At 34.6% G+C, this 10494-nt stretch overlaps 1 long non-coding RNA gene across 1 annotated transcript; it reads left to right on the top strand.

The window, feature by feature from the left end:
• The first annotated feature begins 402 nt into the window (after positions 1 to 402).
• Positions 403 to 1877, top strand: LOC116402871. The gene is made up of 2 exons (XR_004215541.1): positions 403 to 750; positions 1053 to 1877. It is a non-coding gene; the product is annotated as an uncharacterized LOC116402871 (long non-coding RNA).
• Positions 1878 to 10494: the final 8617 nt, after the last annotated feature.

Genomic DNA, 10494 nt, shown 5'->3' with positions numbered 1-10494 from the left:
GCCAAGGGCTACAATTCAATGGACTGTTTTTTCAACCGTCAAACGAGAGGACAAAGTTGGAAGCCGAGAAGAAAGAAGTTGAGGCTAAGTATCTTCTGTGAGTGACAAAATGAATTATATGTTTTGCTTGTGATTGATGCACTACTTTACGAGTATTGTTTGAAAGCAATAAACGATATTTCTAAACGTTTCCTACGATTGATTAATTTTCTGTAAATAATCAATTACGTTTGATATGTTCTATTGCTTAAGTGATAAGATTTATTTTACAAATGATTGTGAACAATTACACATTTTCTGTGAATAAAAATGGGCATCATTTCCTATGTGATTGTGTTTATAAGATTCTTTACTAATCTGTAATAATTTGTGCTAAATGTAAGTGGTGAGCCATTGCTCCCTTATTGTATTTGTGTGGTTGCAGAATGTGATGTATTCATGAGACGCGACGCTAATTGAGTATGACCTCCAGGTCTAAGAATGATTGAATGTGGTGGGAGGCTAGTGGAAATCTCAGGTAACTCCTGTGATACTGTTGAGTACGAATCCCAAGTCTAAACGTGGGAAGAATTCCAGATCTCATAATTGAGCTTGTTGTGAAATGAATCTAGCGTATGATGTTGTAGCGCTCGTTGTGCAAAGTCTGAGCAAGTTGGTGATGAGACACTGATTGAGCGTGACTTCGAGGTCTGAGAATGATTGAATGTGGCTGGACGCTGTTGGAAATCCCAAGTAACTTGCATGATACTGGTGAGAGCGAATCTCAGGTTTAGAAAAGGGAAAAATCCCAAGTCTAAGAGTTGAGCTTGTTGCAAAATGCGATGTGCGTATCACTTAATGCTCGTTGGCGTTGTAGTGCTCGCTGTGTGATTGTTGATTGATTATGGATGATGCGATGTGCGTTAATTGTTATGGTTTGATGGGACGTACTTTTTTGTTGTGGCTTGACATTATTGTTATAGATTCTATGCATTTTTTCGAAAAATGTTTTCTTAAAACCCGTTGCTCACTAAGTCCGTTTGACTTATGCTTTAAATGTTTTCCATCTCCAGGTTGTCAGACATTGAAGCCATGTGAAGGTTGGTTCTGAGTCATTGTAACCTAGTTAAGGAGAGAAGTTAGAGTTACTCTGTAGTTTTACATGGCGTGCTAGCCATGACATCTCATCATACGTTCAAGGAGTCGGTTAGTAAAGTTGACTCTCCTTAATGCTCAAACCTCAATTAAACTAGAAAGAGAGAGGGTAAGAGCTGAAGAACTGAGGGAGAGAAAGGAAATCCTGAAGATTGTCTTCTAACTTGAGGGGTTGGGTGAACGAGGTAAAGAAGGAAAGAAGATTTTTATACCTCTAAGTACCCCACCTCAAGGAAGCAATTGAACGAGTGAAGGAGGGAAAGGAAGAACCCCAAAGATGTCCTTGAGATTGATTGTGAACGCCAAAGGAAAAAAGGAAGAGATCAGAGTATTTTCTACCATGGCAGAAAAGGCTGCAACTTGGTGGGAAGAAGAAGGATGCGAGAAGATCAAAGTTGGTTTATTTTATGCAAAGCAAAGTTGTAACTTGTAATTTGTACTTCTAAAAGTGTTAAATTAATAAAGAGGAGTTTTAAGTTATTCCGCTGTGTTATATGTAGAGTTGTTTCTGCTGCAAACGATGTGAAGATCTCTAAGGCTCAATGGAAGAGCTTTGCGAAGAGACAAGGACAAGAGTTGTTTTGCTCACTAGGTGTTCGACATGTTATCTTGAAAGAGGTATGTGTTGAATGTCTAGGTGGCACGCCCTCCATTTGGTTGCAGGGTGTGACATTTGGGGCGGGGTGTGACAAGTTGTACTTGGTGTAAAGAGTTAAGTTAATAAAAAGAAGAAGTTATGTTTATTTTGCTGCTTTATTATTGTTTGTGCTTATCGCCTAGTAGTTAGAAGTCATTTTCAATCATGGAAGTCTAGGCGACAGAACTAAGTCTAAATTTTTTCTTTTCATTGTGATACTATGGCGATCTCTAAAGTTCAAAGTACAAGCTTTGCGATGAGACAAGTTTAAGAAGTTGTTCCTCTTACTAGGCATTTAGCGCCTCGTCTCACGGTGAGATACATGAAGGGTGTTTAAGCGTCACGCTTCCATCTGGTCGTATGGAGCGGCATTTGGGGCAGGACATGACATTTGGAAACAAAACTTCATTCTTACGTTTTTCCTCCAATCATTTGTGTTCGAAAAGGAGAACGAGTGTAGTGTTTAGGTGCTGAGAGATTGTGAGCCTAAATAGAGAGGAAATATGAGGTTTATAGGTAAGAAAACCTAGATATATATCACTCTATCTATCTTTGTCATTTTTGTCCCGAAAGAAGAACAAGTGTGGTATTTAGGCGTCGAGAGGTATCTTGCCTTAAATAGAGAGGATGGTTAATTTATCTATATTGCATCAAGGATGTCTCACATGGCTTAAATCGTTTACAATCCATAGACTTTCCTTCATCTTTCTTAATGCAAGTTCGTTAGTTCACATTCTATAATCATTCCATTCCATTTCCCTTCTACATTATCCTTAATGTAAATAATTGGATTACTATAACTTTACATTTATACTATATAGAATTTATACCGCCTAGAATTAAAAGTAGGCTTTACAACTAAGTTTGATAGAAATTTCCTGTGTTCGACCTTGAGTTGCCCAGGAAATCTTTCACTTTGTTTACAATTGGACAAGTGAGAGGAAAACTTATCTTCAACACAAAAGTAGAAGAAATATCAATGCTCGGCGAGGAAGTGTATCTTTTATAACATGATCCTCACATGAAGGTAAAGTTAGCGCTTTTTATTGCATAACTCAGTCTACTCACGTTGCAAGTCACATAGATAGACCTTTGAATGATGAATCAACGAAGTATAATTAAGAGGATGAGAGGTGCAAAACTAATTTACGTACTCCATCTTGCGTGCACTCTACGAAGAGAATGTATAAAAATAATCTTCTAACAAGCAATTGTGTACCAGTATCTAAACGATCAGTTGGTTATCGTAGATAGATAGAGATCACTAATCGATTGTTTAGATTTGGTACAAGATCGTTTAGACTGGATAAAGATCGTTTAGATTAGGTACATGGGTACAAGATCGGGTACAAGGGTACAAGAATGTGTAGCAAAATCGTTTAGATTTGGTACAAGATTTTTTAGGCTAGATACAAGGGTACAAGATCGTTTAGGCTGGGTACAAGGGTACAAAAATCATTTAGACTGGGTACATGGGTACAAGATTGTTAGGGTGGTACAAGGTCGTTTATACTAGATCTGAGGGTACAAGATTGTTTAGACTAGATATAAGGGTACAAGATCGTTTAGACTGGATACAAAATCATTTTTAATCATTTATTCACACATATGTAATAGATTAATCATAAAGTATCTTTGTTATTTCACGTTGTGGGCTTTTTCATTTTTCAAAATTTTTCTATACAATGTAAATATTTTTGCGATTTGTTCTATTTTTAAACTTCCTTGATTTAAAGAAAAATACAAATTAATAAAAATAAAGATGTTATATAGGTTCAAGTTATATTAAATTAATTAAAAATTAATGCAGTCATAAGGATGAAATATTATGTAAATTGAGGGCAACCAAAATCTTACCAACCCAACATAGTTATCTAAATTACTCTAAAATATCCTTAAAAGAAGCCACAAAGCAAATATGGTTTGCCTCACAATGTTAAACATTAGTAATTAATTTTGAACATCTACAATTTTCGAATCAAAATATTTTGTTTACTTACTCCCCAAAAACAAATGACACCCAAAAAAATTGTTTGGGTACAAAGTTAAGTTGAGTTTGATAATAATAGTAAAAATTTCATATGAACTACAAAAAAAAAAAATTTGTGTTTGAAATGAAAAGTTGGTGAAAGTTTCTTCTTTTCTTTTCTTTTGTAATTTAAGTAATTCCGTATTTCTATTGCTTAACTTTATTTTGAACAATTCAATTCCACACATAGTTTTCCAAATTTCAAGAATCAATTGAAATGTTGATGTAAAAATTTTAAATATATTTTATAATTCTGTCCCTATAATCATTCTATGTAAGGATAGACAAAAATATACTTAATATCAACAAAGTTTTAGATTTGTGTAATGCATCAATCAAAGAATGTGTACAAAAAGTAAGGTAGGTCATCAAACAAGTTGAGTATAACGATTCATTCCACTTTGGAGGGTTAATTTTATTTATTAAAGAAAATTTAGTTGACAATTATTTTTCAAAAAAATAATGTTTTATACAATAAAATGTTATAAAAAAACCAAACTTTAATATTGATCTCTATATCTTTTTATTAAAATATTCTACAATATTATGATTTACCTTTCACATTCTTTGAAAGGGTTCAAGTCAGCACTGAGTTGGAATTCTCATCACCTCAATTTTCTTTCCATATTAATAAAATGTATATCTTCTTGGATTGTAGAATGGGTTAATTTGATCTATTGGTCAACTCTACCTAACTATCCATTTAATCAATAAAGTTCAAATAAAATACTTTCATCCCACAAACTAACAATTTAGTCTTCACCAACAAAAAAAATTAATTAAAAAATAATTGATTTTCTTTTTTTCTTTTTAGATTTCTACACTTCCTCTCTCCTTCTTGAGAGGAATTTAAAAAACAATTTTTTTTCAAATTAATGAAAAAAAATAAGGTAGTTATGAAAAAAAGAAAAAAACAGAAATGGAGTTAGAGTTGAAACTATTGTAAAAAATAAGGTGAATTTTGTGTCGATGGTATCCAACTTCCTTTAATCCAATCATAACCTACATGGTTAAAGACGGAGTCAAATGTTGTAAATTGAAGCAATGTTTGTTGACTTTAGTTTGGAAAATTTGAATTAGTACTTTGTTTATTTATTGAAGCAATGCATGAGGTATGTGAATGATATGCTTATTCTTGTTTGGTAAGGATGGATAAGGAATGACCAATATGTATCAATTTGATTTTGTTTCTTTTTTCTTTAAGCTTCTTAGGGTTATCTTTCTAGCTCAAACTAGATTACTTCTATAATTTTGTTATTGTTTTCCTTAAGTTTCTTATATGTCCATAGTTTTGGTGCAAACAAGAATGCAATTTTGTATAGTTTTATATTGAAAATTGAAGTTCATATGAATTAAAAATTTGAAATACAAACTAAGCATGATCCTGATCTCCCTTTAGAACATCCTCGTTGTGTGTCATAGTCGTATACGTCGAATACGTCTTCGATTCATGTTTGATGAATAATATGTTCTACATTTACCAAGTTTTGATCACACATTGAACTCAAATCTTGTAAATCGTGTTCTACCAAGTAATTGTGTACATCATTACATAATGTTCGTGTTATTGTTGAAACTTATGTCCTAAAACTCGTAGTTTATATGTTAAATTATACTATATTCAATAAAGTGGTTATTGAGGACTTATTAATGAAAATGGTGTACTATAATCTTGAATCAAATAAACTAAGGTCCCCAGGCTATATAGTGTAGACTCACTTTATGTATATACAAAATGTGAATCAAGTTCAAGTATATAGCCCAAATGGCCTATAATGTATGAATAATGTTGGGCACCTTATTTTGGAGACATTGGGATGCGACCCACTTTGTAGTTAGTACAAACAATGTGATCTTGAATCGTTCTTATCGAGACATGAAAGTGAGGACATCTTTGTAAAGAGTTTACATTAAATTGGAACCAGGAAATAGTCACTTTTAAGTTATAACACTGTTGACTGTATACAGCTAACTTTTGCGATTATTGATGACCTAGGTAACTTAATTTTCATCCTGATATAACTATAAACTAATGTTCAAATAGAATTATCCTTAGATCCAATACGCCTCTCTTTTCAGGGGTAAGACCGAGTGGATGCCTTGGGACATAGGGTGTAAGACATAGTTCACTCCTACCCACTTTAGGGTTAGTAGATAGGTGATTTCCATAAGGACTGAATCCAAGCATTGAACAAGGGGCCCCTCCATCTTACTGGCTCGAGAGAGATTTGGTTTATAAGTTGGACCTTAAATCAACTGTTCAATAGTAGATCAGTTGGACTTAAGAAGAAAAATGTAGTATAAGGGGTAAAATGATATTTTGACCTAGTTGAGGTTACGAACAACCTGTGAAGGATTAACTTACTGATACTGGTCATATTAGATGGACACAAATATATCTATAGTGAGATGAGTGCACTAATGGAACTTTAGTGGAATGACCCGTTAGTTAACGAATGTTGATTAACTCGGTCTAAAATGGTTTAGCTAGTTAATCTTGGATCGTTGGAGCCCATGGTTTATAGGTCCATTACATGTTCTCCTGCTAGCTCATTTCAAATTAACTTAGAATAATATGTTGGAATAATTCGAATTGTTTGAATTAGGTAAAAAAAGAGAAACTGAAGAATGTATTTGATATAACCGTAGGTTATAAATTTGAGATAGAGCTTTATGTTTAAATGTGATTTAAATATTAAAAACATGAATACAGACTTATATTTGCAAGCTCTGAATTGATGAAAATTGTCAAAATTGTAAAAACTCAAAATATTTATTTTTTTACTTTCAAAAGTCAAAATTTGATCGGATTTATATTAAAATGTGATTTGAATTTTAGAAAAGTGAATGCAGAGTCATGCTTGAAAAGTCAAAATTAGTGAAGACGAAAAAAGTAATAAAAATTCAAAATGTTGACTTTTGGCTTGAAAAGTCAAAATTTGATTTTGACTTGAATGGTCAAATGACCATATAGCCCTTGGATTGAAATTATTGGGAAAATTCAACATTTTGTTTAATAATTCTACTAGCACTTAGTGGTAAAGGTGGCAACATAAGATGAAGACACCTAGCCCACTAAATTTCGCTAATTGGTTAGTGAAATGTGAAGTGTTAAAATTTGAAGGAAAACTTTTGCCAAAAATTGTAATTTTGAATTACAAAATTTTCCCAAAATGATTTCTTTCCTAAATCTCAAACCTAAATCTCACCTTTCATTTTCCTTCATTCTCTCCCAGTTTCTTTCACTTAACATGTCCCACAACCCGCTTCTAAGTCCGGAGAATAGAGGATCAACACTAGTGGTGGTCCTTGATTTGAGTTCATGAGGATATTACAAGGAACAAGAAGCTACAAAGATACGTTTTCTATGAACCTTAATTTCATTTAATTACAGATATTTTTGCATGTTAATCTCTAAACTTGTTTAGTTTCAATTAGAGTAAAATAGATTCGTTAATTTCACTGTGTTTGTACTACTTTTCCTCATGTGGTACTAAAGCATGCTTAAATTTTACTCAACTGCATAGGGTGAGTTTCAACTTATTTGATAAATTGTGTGTTGAACTAAAATTTATATTTTATGGTTTTGGCTCTGAATTAGATGTTTTGTTGTAATAGTCATTTTATTTGGCCTGATTTTATGGCTTAATTATTGTTGCAATGGGTCTGTAATTTTATTAAAGTCACTAGAGTTGAAATTAGATTGTAATTGCTTCAATCGGAAGAAAGAAAAGCTAGAAATTTGAAAAACGGTGAGGAAAAACTCGTAAACCTTTCTCAGATCTGACGATCCGATCTATAAACCTCAAAGAAACCCAGCTGCCCCGCCTAGCCTTCAATTGTGTCCATTTCGACCTACACATCGCGCACCGCCCACCAAATTTGGCCTAAGCCTATGCGTTTTGTATGGTTTTTCTCATGCTCGGTACTCAACCTGGCTTTACCCATCCATGCCCACTCGGTGTCATGTCTCACCCCAAAAGTCACTTTTAACGACTTAGTGGAGGCGTGCCGCCTAGACCCTTACCTTGTTCTTCTCCCGAGGTAACGCGGGGAATATCTATTGAGTGAAATAACTTATCTCTTTGTCACACAGCTTAAACACCAAACTTTCTTATCACACAAGGAAGCGGAATAGGACACTTAAACTTTTGCTAATGTATCGTTGATATTGCATTCTCTTTAACCATGAACTAACTAACTAACTAAGCGATAAACACACTAAGTTACAACAGAAAGAATACAAAGCTTCTCTTTATTAACCTAACACTTTTACAATATTTGAAAATTACAAATATAACTTCCTTAAACTCTCTTGACACTGATACTTGGCTACCAATTGCCCAATGCCTTTATCTTTCCTTGCCTACCACCTAGTGTTACTTATTGAAACGGTTACTTAAATGTGTGATACCTTCTTTTCTTCAACTCGATTCTTTGAATCTTTTGCTTTCTAAGATCAAAGCCAGCTTCTTTATGTCACTAACGCTACTCTTTGTAGAGAGTATCTAAAGATCTAAAGGTGGCACTTCCTCCTATTCATAGGTTGCCCAACTGCCTCTCTCAGCATACCGCGTTAGAGTTATGGACTAACTTTAAGTACGGACTTAGTAGTTTCACATTTGTATAATACAATTACAATACGTCACTAAGCAGATTCATTGCGCTTAAGATGCTCACTATATCATTTCGTATCGTGTGATTAGTTATATGCGATAAGTCATGGGTCATGATCATGACATGCAAAATGTTCACTATATCCCTCTTCATCGCGTAATAGTTAAGTCGTTGTTGAATACAAGTTTTCCTCTTGTTAGCCCAAGTGCAAGCAAAACAATAGGTTTACCTGGGAGATCTAGGGTGAAACACAGGGAATTGATTCAAGACATTAGTTCTAGAAATTACTCTTTATTTAAGCTAAGTGAAAGAATTAAAGAATAACAAATGCAAGAAGTATTAGACTAAACTCAATGACTAAACTAAGCAACGAGAGTCTGTAAAGAGGGCATAAAGAAGTGATATGGTAATGCAAACTAACTTGTATCAAGGAAATGGAGGAAGGAATGTCTACGCATTATCATGGGAATAAGTAATGAGATAATCTTGATGTGATGTAACTACTAAACCATACATATAATTAAGGCTTGCTTCTCTCGAAGTTATTATATGCCACACATGGTCGCTTTCAAAGATCCATATGATTAAGTACGAATTGGCGAGTTATGTCTAGAAGGGGTTACCTATAAGTCGTATAGAATTTCGCAATTAAGGACTGCAACCTCTCGTTGCCCACTGTCCACAATTATCTCCTTTCCGGATACAAATGTTGGAAATGATCTCACGAGGAAAGACGAAACTCCTTCATGCGCGCTTTAGTTAGTTCTTACCTACTTTCCATTTTTGGTAGTGGCCGACTTACGCTAGCCAGATGATGAGAATAACTCGACTAACCCGAAAAAACTTATAAGCAACACTTCTTATCAAGAACTTATCATCTACCTAAGCTACAAATAACACATTGGTTGGTGGAAAGTAAAGGAATGTTAGATGAAAAAGGGATAAACATGTAATATATACAAAGAATGTAGGCGGTAGGCCAACGTCCAATATGCGCAGTACACATTACAAAGAATACAAAAATGGAAGACAAGACAATTAAACAGTATTATTAGTTAGGGTACAAAAGGGGATGACCTTATTCTCTACCCAAGCATCGAGCTTCACTCATAGCATGACCGTAGAAGAAGAATAAACTCTTTACACTTGTAGTTCATCTGGACACGCTCTTTCATGGTCTATCCAGACCCCTAGCTGGCCCATACAAGTCCCTATCTTTCTTGGTGTGGATGTACTTTTATAAGCAACTTTTGGCCAGAAACTTCTATACCTCTAAGACTATCAACGCAGACTTCAGTCGTATGAAGTCACACCAAGTAGAAGTACCATTTTTGTCTTCTAGTGAGCATTCCTTGTGTGATGACGTGAGTCCTCGCTTGGAGATGATATTCGCCAGGCGAGTTCCTATCGCGTTGTCTATGTGCCATATGTCATTAGTTATTTGCTCCTTTCTTCTTGTCCACTTATCATGCGTTTAAACATGAAAACCACGTAAAACAAGCATAATGCTTACGTAAAGTGTATTTCTAAATACTTATGTATTTACAACGTAGGTCACATGCTTTGGTCATCTTCTTATGTGTTTTGACCTCATTATTCTAATAAAAGAGGTTATAATAACGAGCTCATCGAGTTGGTCCTTCACCAATCTGGATAATGCACTCGTCTACCTTTTGAGTTCGGTTGTCCACACTAAGGAGCGATTCTCCTACCAATCAGATTCTCAGGCGTAATAGAAACTTCTTACAGAGACACTATGTCTTCCTTCCTTAACTTGGTTACACTCCTTTCTTCTTTGCTTTTGGACTCCTCTTCTTGTTCGACCTTTCCTTCGGCTAGTTATTGAATATCTCAAGTCTCTCCTTCTCCATTCTACATGGGCAATTCACTTTTCCTTTTTTCCCCTAAAAAACTTCCTTCTTCTTTTAGCCTCTGTCCCTTTTTATAGTGATCTCCCACGTTGAAGAGTTGCTTCACTACTTTACGCGATCCTTTTACCGGTTTTTCATGTCGTGCAACCAAATCGAACTCGACATGTAGGCTAAAATGGTGGGGCGATTAGATATCCCCTTGAGAT

This window comes from Cucumis sativus, chromosome 3, assembly GCF_000004075.3.
Source record: "Cucumis sativus cultivar 9930 chromosome 3, Cucumber_9930_V3, whole genome shotgun sequence".
In the NCBI taxonomy this organism is placed as follows: domain Eukaryota; kingdom Viridiplantae; phylum Streptophyta; class Magnoliopsida; order Cucurbitales; family Cucurbitaceae; genus Cucumis; species Cucumis sativus.
Note: the sequence above shows the minus strand (reverse complement) of the source record. Positions and strands in the feature narration are given on the sequence as shown.